Source organism: Prosopis cineraria, unplaced genomic scaffold (assembly GCF_029017545.1).
Source record: "Prosopis cineraria cultivar Desert tree isolate PC_DT_omini unplaced genomic scaffold, ASM2901754v1 PC2, whole genome shotgun sequence".
Lineage (NCBI taxonomy): Eukaryota > Viridiplantae > Streptophyta > Magnoliopsida > Fabales > Fabaceae > Prosopis > Prosopis cineraria.
Genome location: NW_026555333.1, coordinates 10,069,611 through 10,080,880, shown reverse-complemented (window position 1 = coordinate 10,080,880; position 11,270 = coordinate 10,069,611). Strand labels below are relative to the sequence as shown.

At 31.0% G+C, this 11,270-nt stretch overlaps 1 pseudogene; it reads left to right on the top strand.

Moving 5' to 3' along the window:
• The first annotated feature begins 8,697 nt into the window (after positions 1-8,697).
• On the top strand, positions 8,698-10,704 carry LOC129302521 (ent-kaurenoic acid oxidase 1-like; annotated as a pseudogene).
• The last annotated feature ends 566 nt before the right edge of the window (positions 10,705-11,270 follow it).

Below are 11,270 nucleotides of genomic sequence, written 5' to 3'. Positions count from 1 at the left end.
ATGGCTTACAGTTTGAGGTATTCAATGACCATAAGAGTCTCAAGTACTTGATTGACTAGAAAGAGTTAAACATGAGACAGTAAAGATGGATGGAATGCTTAAAAGATTACAACTTTGAGTTAAAGTACCATCCAAGAAAGGCCAACGTAGTGGCCGATGCATTGAGCAGGAAGATAGTACATGCAGCTTGCATGATGATACATGAATAAAAGCTACTAGAGGATTTCTCTAGCATACATAAAAAGCCTTTAACCATATTTTTCAATTTTTTAACACTAAACTCATCAAAGTATAGACAATAAAATGATGCTAAAAAATTTAGATAACACTTGTCATTCTTTTGAATTTGTCAACTACATGGATATTAAAAAAAAAATATTAGTAGCAACCTGCAACTCAAAATTTATTATCCCTTGCAAATTAAAAATATAATAAACAACTTGTTTTATTTTATAATTTTTTTATTTTGATATATGTTAAAATTATAAATAATAACTTATTTTATTCTATAATATTTCACCTCATTCAATTTAAAACTTAGTCTAAATAATAATGCAAAGAAATATTTAGTAATTTACTATTCATAGAAAGTAAAAAAAAAATTTAAGAACATACTATAGTTCATAATTTATTACCCCATGTATAATGCATTGTTATAAGTCATTTAAAAAAATTTAAAAATAAAAATGTAAAATAAAAATCTAAGAATTTCATAAAATTTAAAAAAATAAAAAACTAAAATAAAAATGTTAAAAACATTTTTTATGTTGCTAATTTTTTAATAAATATACTTTAATAATTTATGATTAAAAATAAATGTTTTTGAAAACAATAAAAATATTAAATGTAATGGATGTGAAAATATTTTAACAATATATTTTTTTTAACAACATACTATAACTCAGCATTTATTAATCCATATATAATGTGTAACTATAAGTCATTTAAAAAAATGTAAAATAAAAAGGTAAATTTAAAAAATTTAAGAATTTTATAAAATTCAAAAAAATAAAAATATTAAAAAAAAATTTTTATGTTGTTAATTTTTAATAAATATATTTTAATAATTTATTATTAAAATATTTTTAAAAACGATTTGTTTTGTAAAAGAATAAAAAATTAAATATAGTCGCTTTACTGTAGATACACAGTAATTGTAATAGCTTTTTACCGTACATGTACAGTAAAAGAATTATATTTAGTGCATATCTACAGTAGCCATTGTGTACACTAAAAAATCAATTACCAGCATGAGAGGCGGGGCGTGAGCTCGGGGTAATATTGGTAATGAACTGTTCATTGATTGATCCCAAATTTATATAGATGTAGATTAACTGTCTCATTAAGCATGCTTCGGTTAATTGAAAGTTTCTTTCGTAATATTGAACAGGCGAAGCATATACTTGTCAGGTTTCCCAATAACATGTTGCCATGTGGACTCTTTTTTTTGGAATGTAATGTGGACTTTCTTTTTTTTTTTTTTGGTTCATCATTCTCACTCGTTTCTCTCTGTGATAACTTGAATAATTCAGATCCTTCCCTCCAAGATACATGCAGCCATATCTCCAGGTGAGCATCGTGTGAAACAGTTTTAGAGTTTAAGACAAAATTATTTAAGAAAACTAATGTATTATTATTTATATATCTTTATATTATAATTTTTTTGTTTACTTGTTTGAGCAACAAAATCATATATTAAATCTTTATAATGAAGTAACTCTAACATTTCATTTTTAATAAATTTCAGATATAGGATTGATAATTGCAATGCAACTTAGGGAAATATATTTTTATTGGAGAGATATGATTAACATTAATGTTCAATAAAAAATAAAAACCGATTATAAAGAATTCTTAATAAAAATATATAATTAATTTTAATATTTAACGGGAAACATAATGACCGGAAATATAAGATATAAGGGAACATTTTTTTAGGTCTAAAGCCACCACCTTAATTGCCTAGCATCACACACGGCCGTGCTCGCGAGGTAATTAAGATCCATTACTACTTAGTAGTGCGCTTCAATGACTTCGAACAACACACCATAACATCTCCGTCCTTTCTCTAAAATCTCCCTTTGCCTTTCTCTCAGTTCGGTCTTCTTCAAGACTACGCACCACGGCACCGCCAGTCTTACATTTCCAGAGTATGTCCAAATCCTTCAAACCTACTCTCATCATCAAGTGTACTTAAAAATACTCCTTCATTTAAAAACATAATTTTTTTAAAAGGTAAGATGCTCAATATATATATATATAGGTCCCATCTGCTTTTGTCAAAAAGGATAGTAATGAAATTGATTAAAAAATAAACATAAAAACAAAATGATTAAAATGTAAAAAGGAGATGAATCAACAAAAGAAGGAAGACAATTACAAAACATGCTTTCAAGAGTGCCTATGGATAAAAGTGCTCCCACTACTATATGTGAAAGATACAAGAGCGCTTCTATAAAAAAGCACTTTGATATGTGTACTGTATAATAGCACTTAAAAATTAAGCACTTTTATATATTAATTAAAAAATTGAAAATAAAAAAATTTAGGAGTGCTCTGTGCTCTTGAATAAAGCGCTCCTAAATGTTATATTAAAAGAAATAAAAAAAATTATTGTAAATCTTTTGAAGTGCTTATCTTATAAGCACTCCTATAGGGTTCAATAAAAAAAAATGAAGGTACAATTTTAAGAGTACTTATATGATAAGCGCTCCTAAAGGTTATATTAAAAAAATAAAAAAAGCAAAAATCTTTAGGAGCGCCTATAATATAAGTGCTCCTAAAGATTATATTCAAAAAATTTAAAAAAAAAGCTTTAGACTTTCAGAGCGCTTATACTATAAGTGCTACAAAATGTTATCTTAAAAAAATAAAAAAAATAATAGTGTAAATCTTTAGGAGCACTTATAGTATAAGCGTTAGTATAAGTGCTCTGAAAGGTTTTATATATATAAAAAAATTAGCTTTAGCCTCTCGGAGTGCTTATATTTTAAGCACTCCAAAATGTTATCGTAAAAGAAATAGTATCACCCTTTAGGAGTGCTTTTTAAGAAAGGGCTTTTAAAAGTGTATACGAGAGCTCTTATTTCCCGTAGTTTTTTTTTTCACTTTTTATTTACTTTCATTTTTAATAGCCTTCTCGATAAATAGATATTGCTCAACTCTTTGGTTCTTTTTCTCTCAAAACCCTCCCTCTCTATCCTGCCTTCCAACTGCCCCCTACAGCTGCCGTCAACAATCATCAAACATCAATTTTTTGCGTTGTGAAGCTCACACAGTGGTCGCCGTTTGACATTTAAGAGATATTGTCGTCACTAAGCGTCGAGAACTGAACTAAATCTGGGTCTTGGAGCTTTTTGAAATCTTTGTCGAGGTTGTGGTTAGCGTCTATCGCCGTCTAGTTGTGCGTTGCCGAAGATCTAACTCTTTGTGTCATTCCTATCCAGATTGATTCTTCATCTGCTGTCGAGGTTGCTGTAGGTTTGTTTTTAAATTTTTTAAAATTATATAATTATATATTTTTGTTTATAAATTGTTATATATATATTTATGTATTAATAATGTAGGTTTGATAATAATAATTTATGACTTTTGTAAAATCTTTATTGACATTAAGCTACTCTCTTGTTAGGAAAAATGAAGTTTTAAATTGATTATAATTGTTCTATGATTAAGTTGTTATATAAATGAATTTTGGTGTGGTTATGTGATTATTGAATTATGACTATAATAGTATTAAGTTAAAAGATAAATTATAATTGCATGATAGATGTTTGTTACATTATGATATAAAATTTTTATTTGGATGAATTGATATACTGAATTATTGAATTTCATTATTGGGGATACTCCACTTTTAGGGGTGACTGTCAAATTTGAAAAAAAAAAATGTTCCAAGTCTTTCTTTTTTGAATTTTTATGACTATATTTGTGATATGGATCATAAATGAATGTTGGCTAATCGATTGTCTAGAGAATATAGGATAGAGTAGATGAGTTTATTAAGTTTTCATTTTCTCGTGATCAAGACCCCCGTGAATTCATACGTCCTTGTTTAAAATATTGCTATAGAAGACAAGTAAAGCTAATAGAATTGAAAGATCATTTGGTATGTAATGGGATAGATCTAACTTACACTTGTTGGACCATGCATGGAGAGACAAGGAATTATACTAGTGATTAGAGGGATACTGTGAGTTACACATCATTTATCGTGGTAATGGGATATATGATATTGACTGTCTTGATGAGATGAATGATATGGTTGAAGAGGATCTTAAGAATTGTCCCGAGATGTTTGAGAGGTTAAAGAGTGATGCTAATAAACCATTGTATCCTAGTTGCAAGAAATTCATAAAATTTTTAGTTGTTATGAAATTATACAATTTGAAAGCAGCTAATGGATGGAGTGAGAAGAGTTTTATAGATTTACTTGAACTTTTGTATGAAATGTTGCCAAAATACAACGAGCTTCCACCTAATATTTACAAAGCTAAAAAAGTGCTATGTTATGTTAAGATGAGTTATGAGAAGATACATGCATGTCCCAATGACTGTGTCTTCTTTCGAAATGAGTACTCAACTTTAAATAAGTGTCTAAAATGAGATAAATCACAATACAAGAGAAATGGGTACAGTCCAGATAAAGCATTATGGTTTTTTCCAATTATATCAAGATTCAGACACTTGTACAGGATTGCAAAAGATGCCAAGCACTTAACATGGCATGCTGATAAAAGAATTAAGGATGGCAAGCTATGACACCATGCAGATTCTCCTTAGTAAAAAAAAGTTTGATCTTATGTATTCCGAATTCGAGGATAAAGATAGAAACTTACACCCTGCATTAGCCATTAACGGAATGAACCCTTATGTCATGCAAAGTAGTACTCATAGTATGTGGCTGGTAATTTTGATGATCTATAACCTCCCTCCATGGTTGTGCATGAAGTCAAATTTATGATGTTGTCATTGTTAGTTTCTGGGCCTCGACAATCAGGAAATGATATATATGTGTACTTGGTACCGTTAATTGAAGATTTGAAGCTACTGTGGGAGACGGGTGTATAGGTCTACGATGGGTACAGGGAGGAACATTTTATCTTGCGAGCTATGTTATTTGGCATTATAAATGACTTTCCTGCCTATGACAACTTGTCAGGATACAATATCAAAGGGTGAGATGTGTGCCTTGTATGTGAAGAGCACATTTGTTCAATGCGATTGGGACATTGTCAGAAGAATGTCTTCATGGGTCATCATCAATTTGTGCCTAAATGTACAAGAGTGCTCTTGGAATGAGCGCTCCTGTTACCTATTAATGAGCGCTCCTGTATGTCCTTTACGTGAGCGCTTTTCTTAAAAGTGCTCCCATAAGTTTATGATTTTTTTTAATTTTTAAAAGCTGAAAGAACTTTAAATTATGAGAGCGCTTTTAAAGCGCTCCTGTTGGCTAAAATTAAGTGCTCCCATAAGCTATTTTAATAGTAGTGAGATAATTAAATTAATGGGATTGAGAATTATGATTCATAATATTTATGGTGGATGTGGTGATTTTCACATGTGTGGCATTTGGTATTGAGTTTTATCATAATTGTTATGAAGGATTGGATAATTTAATTCATTTTTGGTAGCTGAACAGCTCCAAAAGTTATTTTTGATTTTTTAAGTTACAATTAGTATGGTTTTTTCTCCCAAAAACAACCTTAATTAGAAGGTGTAACTAATAAATTTTTTTAATTAAGACACCCTATTAAATAAGGGTAAACATAGAAAGAGTATAACTTTAAAGATAATTAACTAATTTATTAAAAGTGTAATTTAATTAAAAATATTTTATAATATTAAATGTAGGGAGTACTAAAAACACAATTACAACATCAGATTACAAAGCAATCTCAACCTTTAGATTACAACTAATATCACATTTAGATTCCTATGGCAGTTGCGGGTTAGAATTTTACCATTTCATTCTATAAATACTTCGTATGATTTGATATAAATTTTTTAAAAATGATGTGATAGCACGGATAATGCTCCAATAAAAGTAAGAGTAACATTTATACAATTCCGTGCAAATGCATTTTCAACCATTCACACGCATGATTACAATAACAAATTACAAATAAAGTAGCAAAAGAAAGAGAATCAGGAATAGAAATGATCTCGTGTAGAAATAAATTTTATATGATGATACTCACACTATTATAAAATATAACATATTTTTTAAGAGATTAGATGTTAAAAATATAATACATTTTTAGTGTTTAAGGTGCACTACTACAAAATAGCTTATAGGAGCATTTTTTTTACCTTAGGATAGCGTTTCAAAAGCACTCTTATATCTATTGCTTTGAAATATATGGAGCGTTTTGTAAAGCGCTCTTGTATGTTTAGATACTGGAACGTTTTTTTCTCAAGCGCTCCCATATATGTAAGAATAAAATTTGGTCTCAGGAGCACATATGGGAGCGCTCTTGAAATGAGCGCTCCTATAAAACCATCGGATGTCAGCGCTCATACAATGAGCACTCTCAGAGGCCATTTTTATATTTTTAATTTAATTTTTTTGAAATTTCTCCCTTTACATGTCTTTAAAATGACTAATCTCAATATCAAAAACTAGTCCAAAAACAATATCAACATAAAAATTTATATACAAGGAAAGAATTTGAAATTGAAACAACAATTTCAATTTCCTAACTAGTTAGTTTAATTTTTAACAAGCTTAACAAATGAAACTATTAGTATTTTTCTAAAATTAAAATTTAACTTCCTATCACAAACAACCAATAATGTATTCTGACTTCTCTTCAATTAAATTTTTTATTTGCTCCATGGAAAAATATGAAGATCTTGCTCCAACAAAATACTACACAAGATATGAAAGCAATATATAAATAATTAACATTATATTAACTTAATTTTAAAGCTTTTGGCTTGCATTTTCAAGAATGATCAACTCTTGTTGTGTGATTACTTTTCTCATAAGCTTCATAACATAGTATCCACACTCCTAATCTTTTAATTGTGCAGGTACTTATAAAACAATAAAAGATGTCATTATCAAAATATGATAGAAATAAATTTTAACTTAATTTTAAAATACTTTATGAATGAAATTATTTATATAATATAAGTATTTGTTGTCAAAAATCTGGCAGAGTCTCCCCTATAACTTAGAAGTTTCATAGTTTCTTAAAAATTTTACATCAATCCAGAATAATATATTAAGAATAACAAACATAAGATATTAATCAAACAATTATTTAAATACAAACTAACTTATTTTAATTATTTTTTAATTATTTAATAGTGCTTCAAAACATATAAGCTTTGGGAGCACTCCTAAAGATTGTTTTAATTTTTTTTAATTTTTTTATATTTAACATATGAGCGCTCACACAAGGAGCGCTCCTAAATATTTTTTAAATTTTTTTCTTACACATTTCAAAGCGCTCTAATTAAGAGTGCTTCAAAACATACAAGCTTTAGGAACACTCATAAAAATTGTTTTATTTTTTTAATTTTTTATATTTAATATAGGAGCGCTCTCAAAAGAGAGTGCTCCTAAATATGAAAAATTTTTATTTTTTTTAAATTTATAATTTAAGAGCGTTGTCTAAATTATCATATCGGAGCGTTTAAGAAAAAAAGCGCTTTGGTAGGTTCTATCTCAGTTTTTGATAACACTTTTTCTATAAACACTTTGAAAAATGTGCTTCCAAAGATATTTTTGTAACAATGGTGTAATTATTATCTTTTTTTTTTAAAACGCCCATAATGAATACATTACTTTATATTTATTTTAGAGTGAAACACCTTATTAAATAGAAATAAATATGAAAAGATCATGTTAATTTAAAGACAAGTAACTACTTTTATTTAAAGGTGAAGTTCGATTAAAAATGCCTTACTTTTTTTGATGGAGGGAGTGAATTTTTTATTAATGATAAAATATTCATCCATATAAAAATGAGGACATTTTTGTTATTTCAAGAATTTTAAATATACTAAAATTGAAATTTTCGGACGACATGGATATTCTGATTATTTTTTAATCAAAAACTGATTCTTAATTCAACCTTACACAACTAATTTTTAATAAAATTATTTTATTATTGAATTTTGAAACAATAAAATTTACATGACATGGTATCATTTCGAGGGATTACGTTAATGTTACAGGTATAATTTAGAGTTGTAAGTACAAAATTACTTTGGAGCCTTATTAATATTAAAATTGTTTTAGAATCATCTTTAATCCTATTTATAACTAAATTTAAACAATAACGTGCAGCAGCGAGTAAAACCAATTTTAGTAGTTTGAAAATGATTCAATTAGTTTATCATGCTTTTTTTGGTCACAAGTTTACCATTCTTTACACGTGAAGCCTTCTATTTTTCTAAAAACCAAACGAGTTCATTAATTTGCTACCTAAAATAACTTCGAGCTACACAAATCACAGTGACATGATAAACAAGGAGGTCTGGGCAACAGTGAAGAGAAGGGAGGGGTTAATTAGTTAAATAAAAATATCTTATACGTCTGACTTGAAAACTAAATGAACGGCTTGGATGATGCGAGATGAATCCAGGTCCGCTTTGTACTTTAACACACATGTATATATATGGATACACACACGCACAACAAGAGATCAGGTTGCCGTAAAGGAGTTTCGAGACAAAGCCTAAAAAATGGAGATGACACAGTGGTTGGGTGTTATTCTCGGAGGCCTGCCATTTTTAGGGTTGGTGCTGTGGTGGTGTAATGAACTTTGGTACGTTGTTCGTCGCAGAGACTGTAAGAGCTTGCCACCTGGACACTTGGGCCTCCCTTTCGTCGGTGACATGATCAGCTTCCTCTGGTACTTCAAATTCCTCCGACGCCCCGATGACTACATCAACGCTAAGCGACGCAAGTACGTCCGCTACTCCTTCCTCTCTTCACACACACGCACACGCACACTCTCTTCCTTTAGCAGATACATACTTGAGTTTCATATAATCGTTCAGATTCGATTTACTTTCTCTTTTTGGGAACAGATATGGAGAAGGAGAAGGTCTGTTCAGGGCTCATCTATTTGGAACGCTCTCGATCATAGCATGCGCACCATCGGTGAACAAATTTATATTCCAATCAGAGGAAAAGTTCATTTTAGAGTGGCCCAACGTCAAGCTTATGGGCACTACTTCTCTGGTGACAGTTCACGGCAAGGAGCATGCCAGGCTCCGCTCCTTCGTCACCAACGCTATCAATCGCCAGGACGCTCTCCGCCGCATCGCTCTTCTCGTACAGCCTCACCTTGTCGCCGCCCTCCAATCCTGGGCACGCAAGGGTCGTATTAATGCCTATCTCGAAGCAAAAAGGGTAAATCATGTACATGCTGAATAAACGCGAATCACTTTCAAAATTTGATGAATCGAGGAATTCATGGTGGTCATCGTTGAACTACTCGTTTCAGGTTATGTTTGAGAACATAGGGAAATTGTTTGGGAGCTTCGAACCTGGTGATCTGCTTGGCACCATAGATCAACTGTTCGACGGGGTGGTTAAAGGAGTGAGAGCCTACCCATTGGACTTTCCCGGAACTGCATACCGCCATGGTTTGAAGTGTAGGAAGAAGAAACTCGAAGAGATTTTCGGGATGGAGTTAGAGAAGAGGAAGAAAAGAAAGAAGGCCGAAAATGGAGATCTAATGGACGGACTGATGCGGATTAAAGATGATGAAGGAAACAGCCTAAGTGACAAAGAAATCGTAGACAACCTTGTGACCTTAGTTGCCGGTGGATATGCATCTACTGCTCTGGTCTCCATGTGGGCCATTTACTTTCTTGCTAAGTTCCCCAGATGTTCTTTTTTTACTGCTTTGGTTGCAGGTCGTTGAAGAAACAATGAGAATGGGAAACGTTGCAGTACCTGCTTTCAGAAGGATTATCAAAGAAGTTGAATACAAAGGTACTTGCAGTTTTTTGATGAATTAGTTTACAAGATAATAAATATATCCAAGCCAGCACAAAGGGTCATTAATCGCATCATCAACCAGCTTTCCCTATAATTAAAAATCAAGTACAATTTATCCCCCCCCAAAAAAAAAAAAAAATCCAGTACCTTTGTGTCCATTACAGTACTTAATTGAGATGGATAACCTTTTGTGTTTGCAGGTTATAAATTCCCAAATGGTTGGAACGAACGTAATTCTCTGGCTTCGCTTCATACACACAGATCCCAAAAATTTTGAGGATCCTATGTGCTTTAACCCTGATAGGTGGAACGTATGGTTACGTTATACCAATATATGTTTTCGTGGCGTACTGTCTTTATTGTTTTCCAATTAAGGTATGAGTTGCGAGGGGTTTGTGCTTGATCTTAGGAGCCAGCAAAGCCGGAAGCGTACCAAGTATTTGGTGGAGGAATAAGAATTTGTGTTGGGAACATGCTTGCCAGACTTCAACTCGGAATTCTGCTTCATCATCTGTGTATCGGATACAGGTAAATATATACACAGCACTGTGATGCCTCATTGATGGATGTGTACGTTCAATTGAATTACGTTGATGGCTTGGTAATATTTCAGGTGGGAACTGGTGAATCCCCAAGCCCATATGGTTTATCTTTCACATCAAAAACCGGAAGATGGGGCCGAAGTCTTCTTCAGTAAATTGCAGGAAAAAAACCTTGCGAGTTTCCAGGGCCATGAATGATTTAGCTACTATGATGTCATTTTCGGGGAGCTCATTGTTGATATAAATAAATATTACCGTACAATGCTTTTAATAATAATGTTTACACACACTTTTGCGAGTTTTGTGAGCTTTTGCTCATCTGGATGTCTGTATAAATGTTGTTACTTCAATAACTTTTAAAAATTATCACGACATTTAAAAATTACTTCTAATTCTAATTCTAATTTAATTAACGACATAACGTAATGTATATAGGCTATCTTTTCCTATTACATATAATAACATAAACTAAAAATAAGTCTGAAATAATATAAAATTAGCAAGTGTAGAAAAGTTAACCAAGTTTAGTTTATACATGTGTACCTAGCTACCAATAGAGTCTCTATATTATAATAAATAATGATTAATTAGCACCGGAAATCAAGTGGGCTGAGCCCAGTATGGGAGCGTCTGTAAAATGGGAACTGTTATTACATTTAAAAATTACTTCTAATTCTAATTCTAATTTAATTAACGACATAACGTAATGTATAAGGCTATCGTAAAAATTAGCAAGTGTAGAAAAGTTAACCAAGTTTATTTAT